This window comes from Lissotriton vulgaris, chromosome 5, assembly GCF_964263255.1.
Source record: "Lissotriton vulgaris chromosome 5, aLisVul1.2, whole genome shotgun sequence".
Classification (NCBI taxonomy): domain Eukaryota; kingdom Metazoa; phylum Chordata; class Amphibia; order Caudata; family Salamandridae; genus Lissotriton; species Lissotriton vulgaris.
The window spans coordinates 625,303,989-625,316,389 of record NC_141693.1 but is presented as its reverse complement, the minus strand read 5'-3'; the positions used below and the strand labels follow the sequence as shown (position 1 = coordinate 625,316,389).

Here is a 12,401-nt window from a genome sequence, read left to right as displayed (position 1 = left end):
ATACAAACCTTTTTCCTCCTCTATCCTTCTGCTATCATTCAAATACAAATAACTGACTAACCTATCCACCACTTAAAATGTACTTGCATGTTTCACTATACTAATTCAACACAAATCCTCTATGGGTGCCAGAGTAGCGTGCTACTCGCCGAAAAAGCGCTTCGACGCCTCGTCAGGGGTAGTAAGCGCTATATAAATGCAATTACAATTACAATAGGTCCGTCCTTCTACTGGGACTAGTATACCTCAAAACCACTCTAACGGTCAAGCTAACTATACGCACTATGTCGTGCGAAGGAACAACTAAAATAGCCTGTCAACTCTTGCGCCTCTTTGATCTATTGCAACAGTCAGCTATTGTGACGTTTTGTTTACGCTATAAACTGCATAAGTGCAGCATGACTTTGCGTTTGATCATAACATCGCTGCATTCACTGCTGCGTTATTAGTTGACGTAAGGATGAACTGTCCTGTTCCAACATGGCTGCAGCAACCGTTCAGTCACGTGAATTTTAGTCATTGGTTTGCGACCGTCGTTCGTTCTCTACTGTAGTTTCTGGTCTTCGTATTGCATGCAGAGTCAAGAGGGAGTCTGGCAGTAGTGGACTATATTTCCCGGCGGGCTTCGCGAGTTCCTTCGTTAACTACGGGCCGGATGTTTCGAGAAGGCTGTTGCGTCTCAGCTTCAACTTCTGACATTTCAAGCGTGTTACATCAGGTGCGTGGAGATTGGATAGTAACACTGTCAAAGTCAGACCGCACGGAAGGAGTACCTGGGAGCGGAAATTTGTGTTTGCACAGGTGACTTTCTTAGGGATTCTTTCGAGGGGCATTCTAAAGGACTCCAATGAGGGCGTTTCTATGGTTTTCGACAATATACTGCTCTTTGGAATTTAAATGAGGACGTTGAGAATGGATTTCAGTTTGTGTAATGGAGGGTCTATGGAGGGTTGTGATCGGCGGCTGCTGAGTCTTGTTTTGGGGGGCTTGGATGAGCGAAAGGAGCCTCGGGGTCGACTTCACATTCTGTGATTCTGGGCAAATCACTTAATCTCCCCGTGCCTACCCAATAATGTAATGTGAGCTTGTGTAACATAAGTGGTGCTCATGTAAAGCGCTCCAATACCTTTCGGTCGAGTTCGCGCTATATAATTCTGCAAAAAAAAAAGGATCCGCAAGGGGCATCATACTTTTATAAAGTCTACTATTTGGGAAATTGCCGATGTGTACTGAGACAAGCGCTGCCTCTGTTCATGCAGCGTTCCTTATCTGGAATGCCAATAGAGCGGTGTAGAGCCCTCTGTCATGCCCCAACAATAAATCCTCTGAAAGGAAGCGTCTAATTCCTCTACATCGCATAACTGCTGTTTATTTTATTAGGCTAATAAAGCGCAAAATGATATACTATTCTGTACTCGGAATATGGTATTTGAGCATGCACCAATAATAAAGCATTTTTACATTCTATTAATACATTTTATTAAGTCCGTTTCCTGCCATCAGTTAGCACTCACTTTCATCACAAGCTTTTATCTTATAGTCACTTCTTAACCCAGTCGTGTGGTAACTTGTTTACTAGGCGAGATAATTCAAGGGGTACACGAGTTTATGAACATGAGCGACATGGCTGCTCTGCCTAGCCCGATTCTGGCGTGCTTTATTCCCACGATCTTTATTTCAGCAGTCATTGAAATTGTGTTTATTTTCCTGTTACTTTATTTTACTTTTATTTTGTTAAGGTTCCGCCCTGTGCCCAGCAGTGCTAACATTTACTTCTTCCCCGGCGAAGTCAATTTACGTAATAACCATCAAAATAACTTTTTTGTATTCATTCTTTACATGTAGAGCTAGGTGACTGCTTAATCTAGGGTGAACTTTTAGAGAGGCAAGTCTGCTGGTGTGCTGTTTATTCAATGTGATCTACCGGTCAAAGACGAGTAACCTGTTGCAGGTCAAAAGCATGGTTCTGGAGAGACCGTAAATATTTGAAAACCTTTTTTCAATACACCCACTAGCTGTCAAATGACTACTGTTTGTTCAGAGAAATGTTATCAACGTTTAGTTCCCATTAAGTTATCTGTAACCTATGCGCTGTTTTATCCCACTGCACCAGTTCAGAGCCCACGTGCCGCAACCAGGGTTGCAGAAGGATCAACGAACGAGCCATGATTGTGGTCTTCGCTCCAGTCATTAGCCCCTCATGGGTCCTCCCCGTCCCAGTCCTAACAACGTGAGGCAGTCCTGCCTCCACCCAGCCAATCACAACGCTAGTATTTCTATACTACATAAGCCCCGCCCACCTACCGCCATGCCTGTTTTTTTTCTGCTCCGACGGCTGTCGGAACGCTGGTGCTCCCGGTTACGGTCCCTGGATCAAGTTTCCTTTGGAGGCGGTTCCGTGAGTTTTTCATCTGTGTTTGCATTTAAACTGTTGTTTTCATCTTGTAATGCACGGCTCGGCCGCTCCGGTTTTCCGGTCGGCCGGGCTCCTGTTCTGAGGTCAGGTGCGCTCCCCGCTCATGTGCTGGGCTGGGGCGGGGAGTTTTGATGGTGTCCTGGCCTCGGGTCGTTCCGGCGCTGCTGCACTATCGCAGCGTCTGGCCCCCGCGGCCATTCTCTTTTGACCTGTGGGTGGAGACGTCAGGGCTGCCCTCTTTTTATTTCATTCTTCAACACACCTTTGCGTGATTGGTTGATTGGGGGCAGTATTTATTGGAGTTTGCTGGGCACTTCCTTTGTTGTGGTGATTTCCTGTTTGGTTTCTTATGGGTTTTTTCACCATGAGTGAGGGGTCTTCTTCTCCTGTGCCAGCTAAGGCTGTTTCTAAGCTGCATTATATTCAGGATCTGCAGGAGGACGACGTCTTGCAGATTTCTAGGGCTGATTTGCGAGACTTGATTGATTCTGCGGTCCAGTCTGCGCTGCTGGAGCCTGCGGCTAAGCGAGCTAAGGATGATGAGGAAGAGCTGGACAATTCCCCTAGGGGAAAGTACATCCAGGGCAAGGTTTTTTCGGACATGCTGGTGCATATTCGTGAGGTGCTTGGGTTTGACCCTAAATCCCTGTCTGAAGAGGGGTTTTACGCACAGTATAGTTCCTCTGTGGTGGATGACCTCCCCTTCCATGATGTCCTAAAGGATATTATCACGAAAGAGTGCTGGAGGTCGATAAGCAGGGTATTCCGCGATTCCTGGGGAAGCGATATCGCCTGGCGGACTTTGATTCCCAGTTTCCTGCGATTCCGAAGGTTAATTCTCTTTTGTCTTCTATGGCTTCCTCCTCTTCCTCTTTGTCTTCGCAGGAGGCTTCCCTGTCTGATCCGGTGGAGCGTAAGGTGCAATCTGCTCTCAAGCGTTCTTACGCCGCTTCTCACTTTGGGGTGCGTGCTAGCACTTATGCGGCCTATGCGTCACAGGTCCTGCTCAAGGATTTCGAGAGGCTGTTTGACTGTCTTCAGGATCATGGGGACCCTACTCCTGTGTTGGCTCAAATGGAGGTTTTGGCGCAATTCCTGTCAGATGTTACTTTTGATTCCTTGTGGGCTTTCTCCTCGGCTGCTGGGGCGGCGGTGGCTGGGAGGAGGTCTCTGTGGACAAAGCCGTGGCGTCTTGATGCTGCTCAGAAGTCTTTGGTCCATAAACTGCCTTTTGAGGGTCCTCGTCTCTTTGGGGATGCCTTGAATTCGATGGTGCAGCGCTCTGCGGAGGAGAAGAAGTTGTTGAAGCCTTTTCAGCCTGCTCCTAAGAAGAGGTCTTTTTTCCAGAAGCAGGGGTTTCAGGGGGTGTTGTCCCCTCAGCCCTTTCGTGGTCGGGCCCGTGGTCGGGGGGCCGCGTTCCATTATAAATCCCGGCCTCAGCTGCCGCAGCCTCCCTCTGGTGCTGGACAAAAGTGACTATGCCGCTGTGGGGGCTCGTCTCCATTTGTTTCTGGACCGTTGGTCGGCTCTGATCTCCGATCAGTGGTCTTGGATATCATCAGGTGGGGCTACCGGATTCCCTTCCGGGGCCCTCCCCCTCTGGATTGTCTTCTGGTTACCCCGTTGTCAAGAGACCCAGTGCGGCGGTCTGCCATGTTGTCCGGCGTCCACTTGTTGTTCTAGAAGGGGGCGGTGGTGCCGGTTCCAGTAGAGGAAGTGGGCATGGGGTTTTATTCCCGTCTGTTTCTGGTTCCAAAGCCCGATGGTTCCTTCCGCCCCATATTGTATCTCCGTTCCCTGAACAAGTTGGTGCAGCTGGATCATTTTCGGATGGTCACATTGCAGTCCATCATTCCCCTCATCCAGGAGGGATATTTTTTGGCTTCCCTGGACTTGGAGGACGCCTATTTTCACGGTCCGGTCCATCCTGCCAGTCAGCGGTTCCTGAGGTTTGTGGTCCAGGGGATGCATTTCCAGTTTCAGGTTCTGCTGTTCGGCCTCTCCACTGCTCCCAGGACTTTTACCAAGGTATTGGCTCCTGCTGTGGGGGTTTTGCAGCATCAGGGTTTCTCCGTGTTTCCCTATATTGATGATTGTTTGGTCTCTGCTTCCTCTTTCCCTCAGGCTCTTCTGGCGGTGGAGGCTACATTGTCCCTGTTCCAGGAGCTGGGGTTCAAGGTGAATTTGGCCAAGTCTCTTCTGGTTCCTGTTCAGAGACTTCAGTTCATTGGGGGTCTGTTCGACACCTCTCTGGGGGCGGTGTTTCTCCCTCCTGTTCGGATCCTTTCCTTACAGGCTCTGCTGCGGGATCTGTTGAGTCGTTCCTCAGCCCTGGCTCGTGTTTGGTTGCGGGTCCAGGGGTTGATGGCTGCGACCACTGCTGTGGTTCCTTGGGCTCGCCTCCATCTCAAGCCCTTGGTGACTTATCTGTTGGCTCGGTGGGACCCCTCCCGGGCGGATTACGAGACTCTGATTCCTCTCTCTCCTGCTCTGATTCAGGACTTGGACTGGTGGCTTTGCACTCCCAACCTGGAGAAGGGGGTGCGGTTTTGTCTTCCTCCTCCCCTTTTGTTGACGACGGATGCCAGTCTCTGGGGTTGGGGGGCCACTTTGGGGTCCTTGGAAGCCAAGGGTCGGTGGTCTCAGGGAGACAGCACCCGTTCCTCGAACTGGCTGGAGTTGGCGGCTGTCTGGGAGGCGGTGCAGTTCTTTCAGGTTCTTCTCCTGGGGGCGAATCTGTTGGTTCGTACCGACAACCATGTGGCTCGTTGTTACTTGAACCGTCAGGGGGGGACCAGGTGCGCGTCTCTGAACTTGTTGGCCTCCATGATTTGTGCTTGGGCGGAATCTCATCTGTTGGCCTTGAGGGCGGTGTACATTCCGGGACGGTTGAATTTTCATGCGGACGCTTTGAGCCGCGACCTTCCATCTTCTGTTCTGTACCATCTCTCTCTTCCTCTGTTCCTGTCCCTTTGCCTTCGGTTCGGGACTCCTTGGATCGATCTTTTTGCGTCCCCTTACAACTCTCTCCTGCCCCGGTTTTGTTCGGAGGTGCTGTGTCCTCAGGCTTGGGCAGTGGATGCTCTTTCGATTCCCAGGCCTTCGTGCCTTCTGTATGCATTCCCTCCCATTCCCCTCCTCCCGAGGGTGCTGCAGAAGATTCGGAGGGAGAATGTTTTGGTCCTGTTGATTGCTCCTTTCTGGCCTCGCCACATTTGGTTTCCTCTCCTGCTGAAGCTGGCGAAGGGTCAGTTTGTCCGACTTCCTTTGTGTCCATCTCCTCTTCAGTTTCCACTTCTGTCTCTGCCTTGTCTTCGTCGTTTGCAGCTGACGGCTTGGCTCTTGAGCGGTTGACTTTGGAGTCTTTGTGTAGTTCATCGGTGGTGGCTCGTGACATCCAGTTGTCTCGCCGCCCTTCGACCCTTAAGTGCTATGGCCGCCATTGGGGTTCTTTTGTTTCTTGGTGTTCTTCTCATGGTGTGGATCCTGTACTGGGGGTTCCTACTTCTGTGTTGGAGTTTCTCCGGGATGGTTTTTTGAAAGGCCTTTCCCCTTCCACGTTGTCCGCTCAGTGGGCGGCGGTTTCTGCTTGTCGGGGTCCTGGGGCCTCCTTGGAGGGTGTTGCTCCTTTGGTTAGTCGGCTTCTTCGGAGCTTTCGGCTTCGTCGGCCGGTTTCTCCTGTTCTCATTCCTTCTTTGGATTTGCCTACTGTTTTGCGTGGTCTACAGTTGTCCCCTTTTGAGCCTTTGATGGAGGCAGATTTGTTGTGGCTGTCCGCTAAGGTGGCTTTCCTGTTGGCCATTACCTCCGCTCGCAGGTTGGGTGAGTTGGGTGCCTTGCTCGTTTCGTTTCCCTATTTGCAGTTCCTCCCGGATCGGGTCATTTTGCGGCTTGATCCGGCTTTTCTGCCTAAGGTTTCTTCGAGTTTTCATTTGCAGCAGGAGGTGATTCTTCCTGATTTGCCTGCTGAGGGGGATTCCCTTGTTCCCCCTTCTTTGGATGTTCGCAGGGCTCTCCAGATTTACGTCCAACGTTCCCTAGGGTTCCAGAGTTCTCCTGCCCTGTTTATCTCCTTTGGGGGTGTGGCAAAAGGGAAGAAGGTTTCCACTTCCACGATCAGTCGGTGGGTCCGTTTGGCGGTCTGTCAATCTTACAAGTCTTTGGATTTGCCTCCTCCGTCTCACTTACAGGGTCGGTCGACGCGTTTTGTGTCTGCTTCCTGGGCTGAGGCGGCGGGGGTCTCTATCCAGGAGATTTGTAGGGCGGCCACCTGGCAGTCTCATCACACATTTGTGCGACCTTATCGGCTTGATGTTTTACATGCCTCTGCTGACAGTTTTTCTGTTGGCATCTTGAACGCTGTTGTTCATTGATCCTTTATTGATTAAAGTTTTGTACTCTGCATGGATCCCTGGTGTCCTGCGTGTTTTCTTTTTTGGTTCTCTGCTTGTGAGTTCCTCACGTTGTTAGGACTGGGACGGGGAGGACCCATGAGGGGGTAATGTCTTATTACTTACCGGTAATCTTCATTACCCCGATTAGGGTCCTCCCCGTCCCAGTCCTCTTCCCTCCCACCCTCCCGCTGTGTTTGTGTCGGAGTCTTGTTGATAACAGGCATGGCGGTAGGTGGGCGGGGCTTATGTAGTATAGAAATACTAGCGTTGTGATTGGCTGGGTGGAGGCAGGACTGCCTCACGTTGTTAGGACTGGGACGGGGAGGACCCTAATCAGGGTAATGAAGATTACCGGTAAGTAATAAGACATTTCCCCTCCACCTAACACCAGCTGCGTCACTTGTTTTCAGTACTCCAAGTGACTTTAACAATGAACATTAGGTGGACTCCAGTGGGTAGTATTTTTAAGACCTTTTGATCATTGGGGTTTAATGCAAGTCAAAGCTGTTGTGAAAATGCAGGCATCACAGAAGCATCCTTTTTTGTAAATTGATGCTTCTGACAACAGGTAGCACCTGGACTTTATTTATTCTGGCCCACTAACAATAGAGGCGCAAAGGTGCGAGATGTTTGCTCCTAGCTTTCATCATCCACACTGAAGAGTGGGGAAAGATAAAAGTCCAGGCCTCACCTCAAAATGTCCTCACATCTCCCAAAGGAGTCTACAACCCACACTCACCCCACCATCATCCAAGTGGCAGTGCCCAGGAAGACTAATTATCAACGCCTTGCTAACAAAAGGTCTCACTGAATTTCTAAAGGTAGGCCTGTCTTTGCTCTCTCACTTACATGTCTAGATCTCCTTTCTCCAGTCACAAGTATGCAGGTAATGCACTTCTAATGTATGGAGAGACTCCCCTTACCTAGTTCTCCTGCAATGTTAAACGGGGAGTATTTAAAAGGATCCCAGTTTACTTTTGTTAATACTGGGAAAACGTTAACATTTTTTAAACTTTGAATTTTGCGTTATTTACCTTCTATACTTTACTGTTCTGAACCCTGAGCTGATTCGCTGTCCTTACGAAAGTGTTTAACAATACCTAGCAATGGACAGACTGTCTGAAAATTGGCCTTGACTGAAAACTCTCCATTTTTATTTGGAATTACCCTCTCCTTACTTTCCACCCCAGCATGTATCCTCACTCTGATCACAGCCTACTCTAAGTCACATGCATGTTTTTGGCTTAATCTGTTTTTGTTTGTATTTCTGCAAATTGCTCATGCCTCGTGTTACAGATCTTTCCTTCTTTTAAAGGCATACTCTTCAACCTAACAATACCAAAACTCTAGCACATCTAATAATCTCACCAACCATCTTCATGAACACACCACACATACCCCGATCACCCCATAATCCTAAATGCTTGGAATGGTATCCTTCAGAGCACAAGCCAAATTCCAGTAACGAACAATAGCCACTGCGCTGATCGCTAACTTTGGGCTCCGGAGCAGAGTGCTCCTTGGCGTTAGTCGGTTCAATGCCTCGTCGTGGGGTCATTAGTGCTATATAAATGCAATTACAGTTGCACTGAGCTACTCTGGGTGGTAAGCTGAAGATAGGAGAAGAGAAAGGAGAAGATAGTGTAACATAACTTCCTGTTTGGGAGTTCAAATTAATAACTAGAAATTTACGTTTTAATTGCTTAATGTGGGCAAGGGTGGCTTTTTTGTTGTTTTTAAGCAGGCTGAGACCCTTTTCCATTGCTGCCTTCAAAATGAAAGCAGTTGCTTCTGCAGTGTTTAATGATCAGTGCTCTATTTGTTTACATAAGTAGTCACACAGATGATACATTGAATCTTAGGTACTGACTTCCAAAACAGATTTGTGATTCTACAGCCACAACGTTAACACTCAAGTGGATGCAAATTTACAAAATGAAGGCTGTAGTGTCGTTATTCCCACAGAATGCACGCAGACACAGATGATTGTATCAGCTCCTTTATTCAGCTCCTTCCTTTCCTAGGGCTAACTAACTCTTTGGTCCCCCGGCTCCTCCCTTTCTGTCCGCCCTCGATCCTCACTCGGGCTGGTCCTAGTGCCTGACCAGTTTGGTCACTGGGCACTCTTACATTGAATTGCATTGACATCATTACATCTCCCCCCTCTGTGAATAAAAGAAACAAAAATATAAACACCACATCAAACTGTCTTTCTTTAAAGTTCTTCGATAAGGTGAGACGGCCTTGTGATCACACGTCTGGGGGCGTGACTGGAGGTCGGGACTGTCACGCTCCTTCTCACCGCCAATCTCCATCAATGCCTCACTGTGATTTGGCAGCGTCTTTGTTTCTCTCTGCTCCAGCTTCGGTTCGGTCAGTAGCTCTTTTTAACATTGGGTCCGCACTTTTTGAAGTACGTCATGTTCCTGGTAAGTCTTCTTCCGTCGGTCTCTGCAGTGATCATAGTTCCTTTTTGTTGGATCACCTTCAGCGGAACCTCATGGTATCTGCAGTCAGTCTTCCGGTGCTGCTCTTGTCGTGCCAGCACCCAGTGTCCCTCTTGGATTTTAGGGATCGTGGCATGACGCAGCTCATCGGCATAGTCCTTCATCCTTTCCTTCTTTAGTTTATATCTGTCCGCAATCTCCTCATGATCAGAGTCTGGATACTGTTCGTTCGCTGCCATATTCATCATTGGTATTCTGGTGCGCACTGGGCGTCCTAGCATGAGAGTGGCAGGACATTTGTTGCCTGTGGTGGAGTGAGGCGTGTTTCGGTATGCTCGCAACACCTCGTTGAGTGCTGCCTGAAGGTTCTTTCCGGTGAGGTCTGCTTGCTGAATGGCCTTCTTGATTGTGGCCATGAAACGTTCGATCGTTCAGTTGGCCTGCGGCCATAATGGTGTGATCTTGCGGTGTGTGAAGTTGAGATGCTGAGCAAAATCAGCAAAGTCATGGCTGTGGAATGGAGGCCCAAAGTCTGACTTCACCACTAGGGGAATGCCCCATGCGGCAAAGACCTCCTCTAGGATCGGTATGGCACTCGATGCTTTCGTGGATGTGCACAATTGTGCGATGGGGAATCTGGAATATTCGTCCATGATGACCAGGACGTATTGGCCCGATTTGAGTGGCCCAAAGAAATCAATGGCAATGTGTTGCCAGACTCCCTCTGGTAATGGAGACATTTGTAGTGGTGCAGGAGGATCCGTACGGCTCACCAGTTGACATTGCGGGTAGTCTTTCAGGGTCGTCTCCACCATCAGGTCTATTGTTGGGAACCAGACCCTTTCACGGAGTGCTCTTTTTATGGCTACTATGCCCCGGTGTCCTTCATGTGCTAGGTTGATCACTCGTTGTCTGAGTCGTCGCGGGATCACTATTCTGGTGTCTCGTAAGATGAGACCATTTGCTGCTATCGACAGTTCCTCGCGGACATGCTTGAATGCCGCCATCTCTTAGTCGTTTTGTTCACTGTTTTGCGTGTGTCTCCAGGTGTTAGTTTGGATCAGACGTGTTAACTCTTGCAGAGTGGCATTAGTTTGCGTCGCTTCACAAATGGCCTCCAGTGGAACGGCCGGGGGCCTCGCTTGATCTACTACGAAGTGAATGTATTCGTCCGCGAGTGATTGTTCTGATTTGCTGGATCTGGTGGGGTGCCGCGACATGTAGTCTGCGGGGTTTGCATCTTTTCCTGGCTTGTGAATGATGGTGTAGGTGTATTCTTGGAGCCGTAGGCCCCATCGCTCTATTCTCGGCATTTTTGCTTGCGGGTTTCCAAAGATTGTGGTCATGGCTTGGTGGTCAGTCGCTAGTGTAAAATGTTTTCCAAAGATGAAAATGTGGAGGTGTTCACACGCCCAGACAACAGCCAGGCTTTCTTTTTCTGGCTGTGAATACGCTCTCTCCGTGTCTGTTAGGCTTCTGCTGGCGTATGCTACTATGTGTCATTGGTCTTCTTCTCTATCGTATTGTGCGAGGATGGCTCCTAATCCTACGGGACTGGCATCCACTGTTATCTCAGTCTTCTTTTTTGGATTGAAAAAGCCAGGTTTTTTGATGACTCTACAGTCCTCTTAATCTCTCGAAATGCACCTTCACATTGAGTGGACCACTGGAAGGGCTGTCCTTGTTTGGTGAGCATCCTTGGCGGGTAGCTTAGCGTGGCGTAGTCGGGTATATATCTGGAGCAGTAGCCACCAAATCCACAGAAACCCACAACAACTTCAGAGCCGCCACCAACGCTCACCATCAACTCATCAGAGAAACTAGCAAAAAAGCGATTGAAGACAGAATCTCCACCCACGCACACGACAGCAAGGAACTCTTCAGCATCATCAAGGAGTTCGCCCAACCCACCAGCGAGTCTACCGACATCCCTCCCTCACAAGACCTCTGCGACAAACTCAGCATCTTTTTCCACCACAAAATCATCTACGACAACTTCGACGAAGACAACCAACACACTGAACCCTAACCAACCACCCCGACACCCGGAAACCAGCGATTGATGACTGGACAGCCCTCACCACCAAAGACACACTGAAGACAATGAAGTCAATCCACTCAGGGGCCCCCACGGACGCCTGCCCCCACCACATCTTCAACAGAGCCGCTGACACCATCGCACCCATGCTCTGCCACACCATCAACCGCTCCCTGGTGACCGCCTCGTTCGCCGACGACTGGAAACACGCCGAGGTCAACCCCCTCCCGAAGAAACCCTCAGCGGACCCCACCAACCTCAAAAACTACAAACCCATCTCCCTGCTCCCTTTTCCAGCGAAAGTCATCGAGAAAGCCATCATTCATTGAAGAACACAACATCCTCGACTCCTCCCAATCTGGCTTCAGAAAAAACCACAGTACTGAAACCGCCCTCCTCGCCGCAACAGACGACATCTGCACCCTACTGGACAAAGGCGAAACAGTAGCCCTCATCCTCCTAGACCTATCAGCGGCGTTCGACACAGTCTCCCACCTCACCCTAATACGCAGACTCTACGACGCAGGAATCCAGGACAAGGCCCTCGACTGGATCTGCTCCTTCCTCTCCGACAGGACGCAACGGGTCAGACTCCCCCCTTTCCTCTCAGACCCCACACCAACCACCTGCGGAGTCCCCCAGGGCTCCTTCCTCGGCCCGACGCTCTTCAACGTCTACATGGCTCCACTTGCCCCCATCGTCAGAACCTACGGACTCAACATCGTGTCATACGCAGACGACACCCAGCTCATCCTCTCCCTATCCAACGAGCCTAACACCGCCAGACGCAACTTTCGAGAAGGCATGGAAGCCGTCGCCAAATGGATGAAAAATAGCTGCCTACAACTAAACACCAACAAAACAGAAGTACTCATCATGGGCCAAAACCCCGACGCCTGGAGCGACACCTGGTGGCCCACCGCCCTCGGAAACCCGCCAACCCCCACAGACCACGCACGCAACCTGGGAATCATCCTGAACTCCGAGCTCAAAATGGACCGCCAGATCAACTCTGTCTCATCTTCCTGCTTCCACACCCTCCGCCTCCTTCGTAAGACCTTCAAATGGATCCCCCTTGAACACCGAAAGACAGTCATTCACGCCCT

The 12,401-nt window shown here is 49.9% G+C and overlaps 1 protein-coding gene across 2 annotated transcripts in view; it reads left to right on the top strand.

Annotated features, from left to right (window-relative positions):
* The first annotated feature begins 644 nt into the window (after positions 1 to 644).
* The window catches only part of GHITM (growth hormone inducible transmembrane protein), a 310,682-nt gene continuing 298,925 nt past the window's right edge, over positions 645 to 12,401 (top strand). The window contains exon 1 of one of the 2 annotated variants that reach the window (XM_086922078.1): positions 645 to 718. The gene's annotated coding sequence lies outside the window, so the exon portion shown is untranslated. Of the gene's footprint in view, positions 802 to 12,401 lie in introns of both variants that reach the window. The other variant, XM_086922077.1, reaches the window with a different exon arrangement.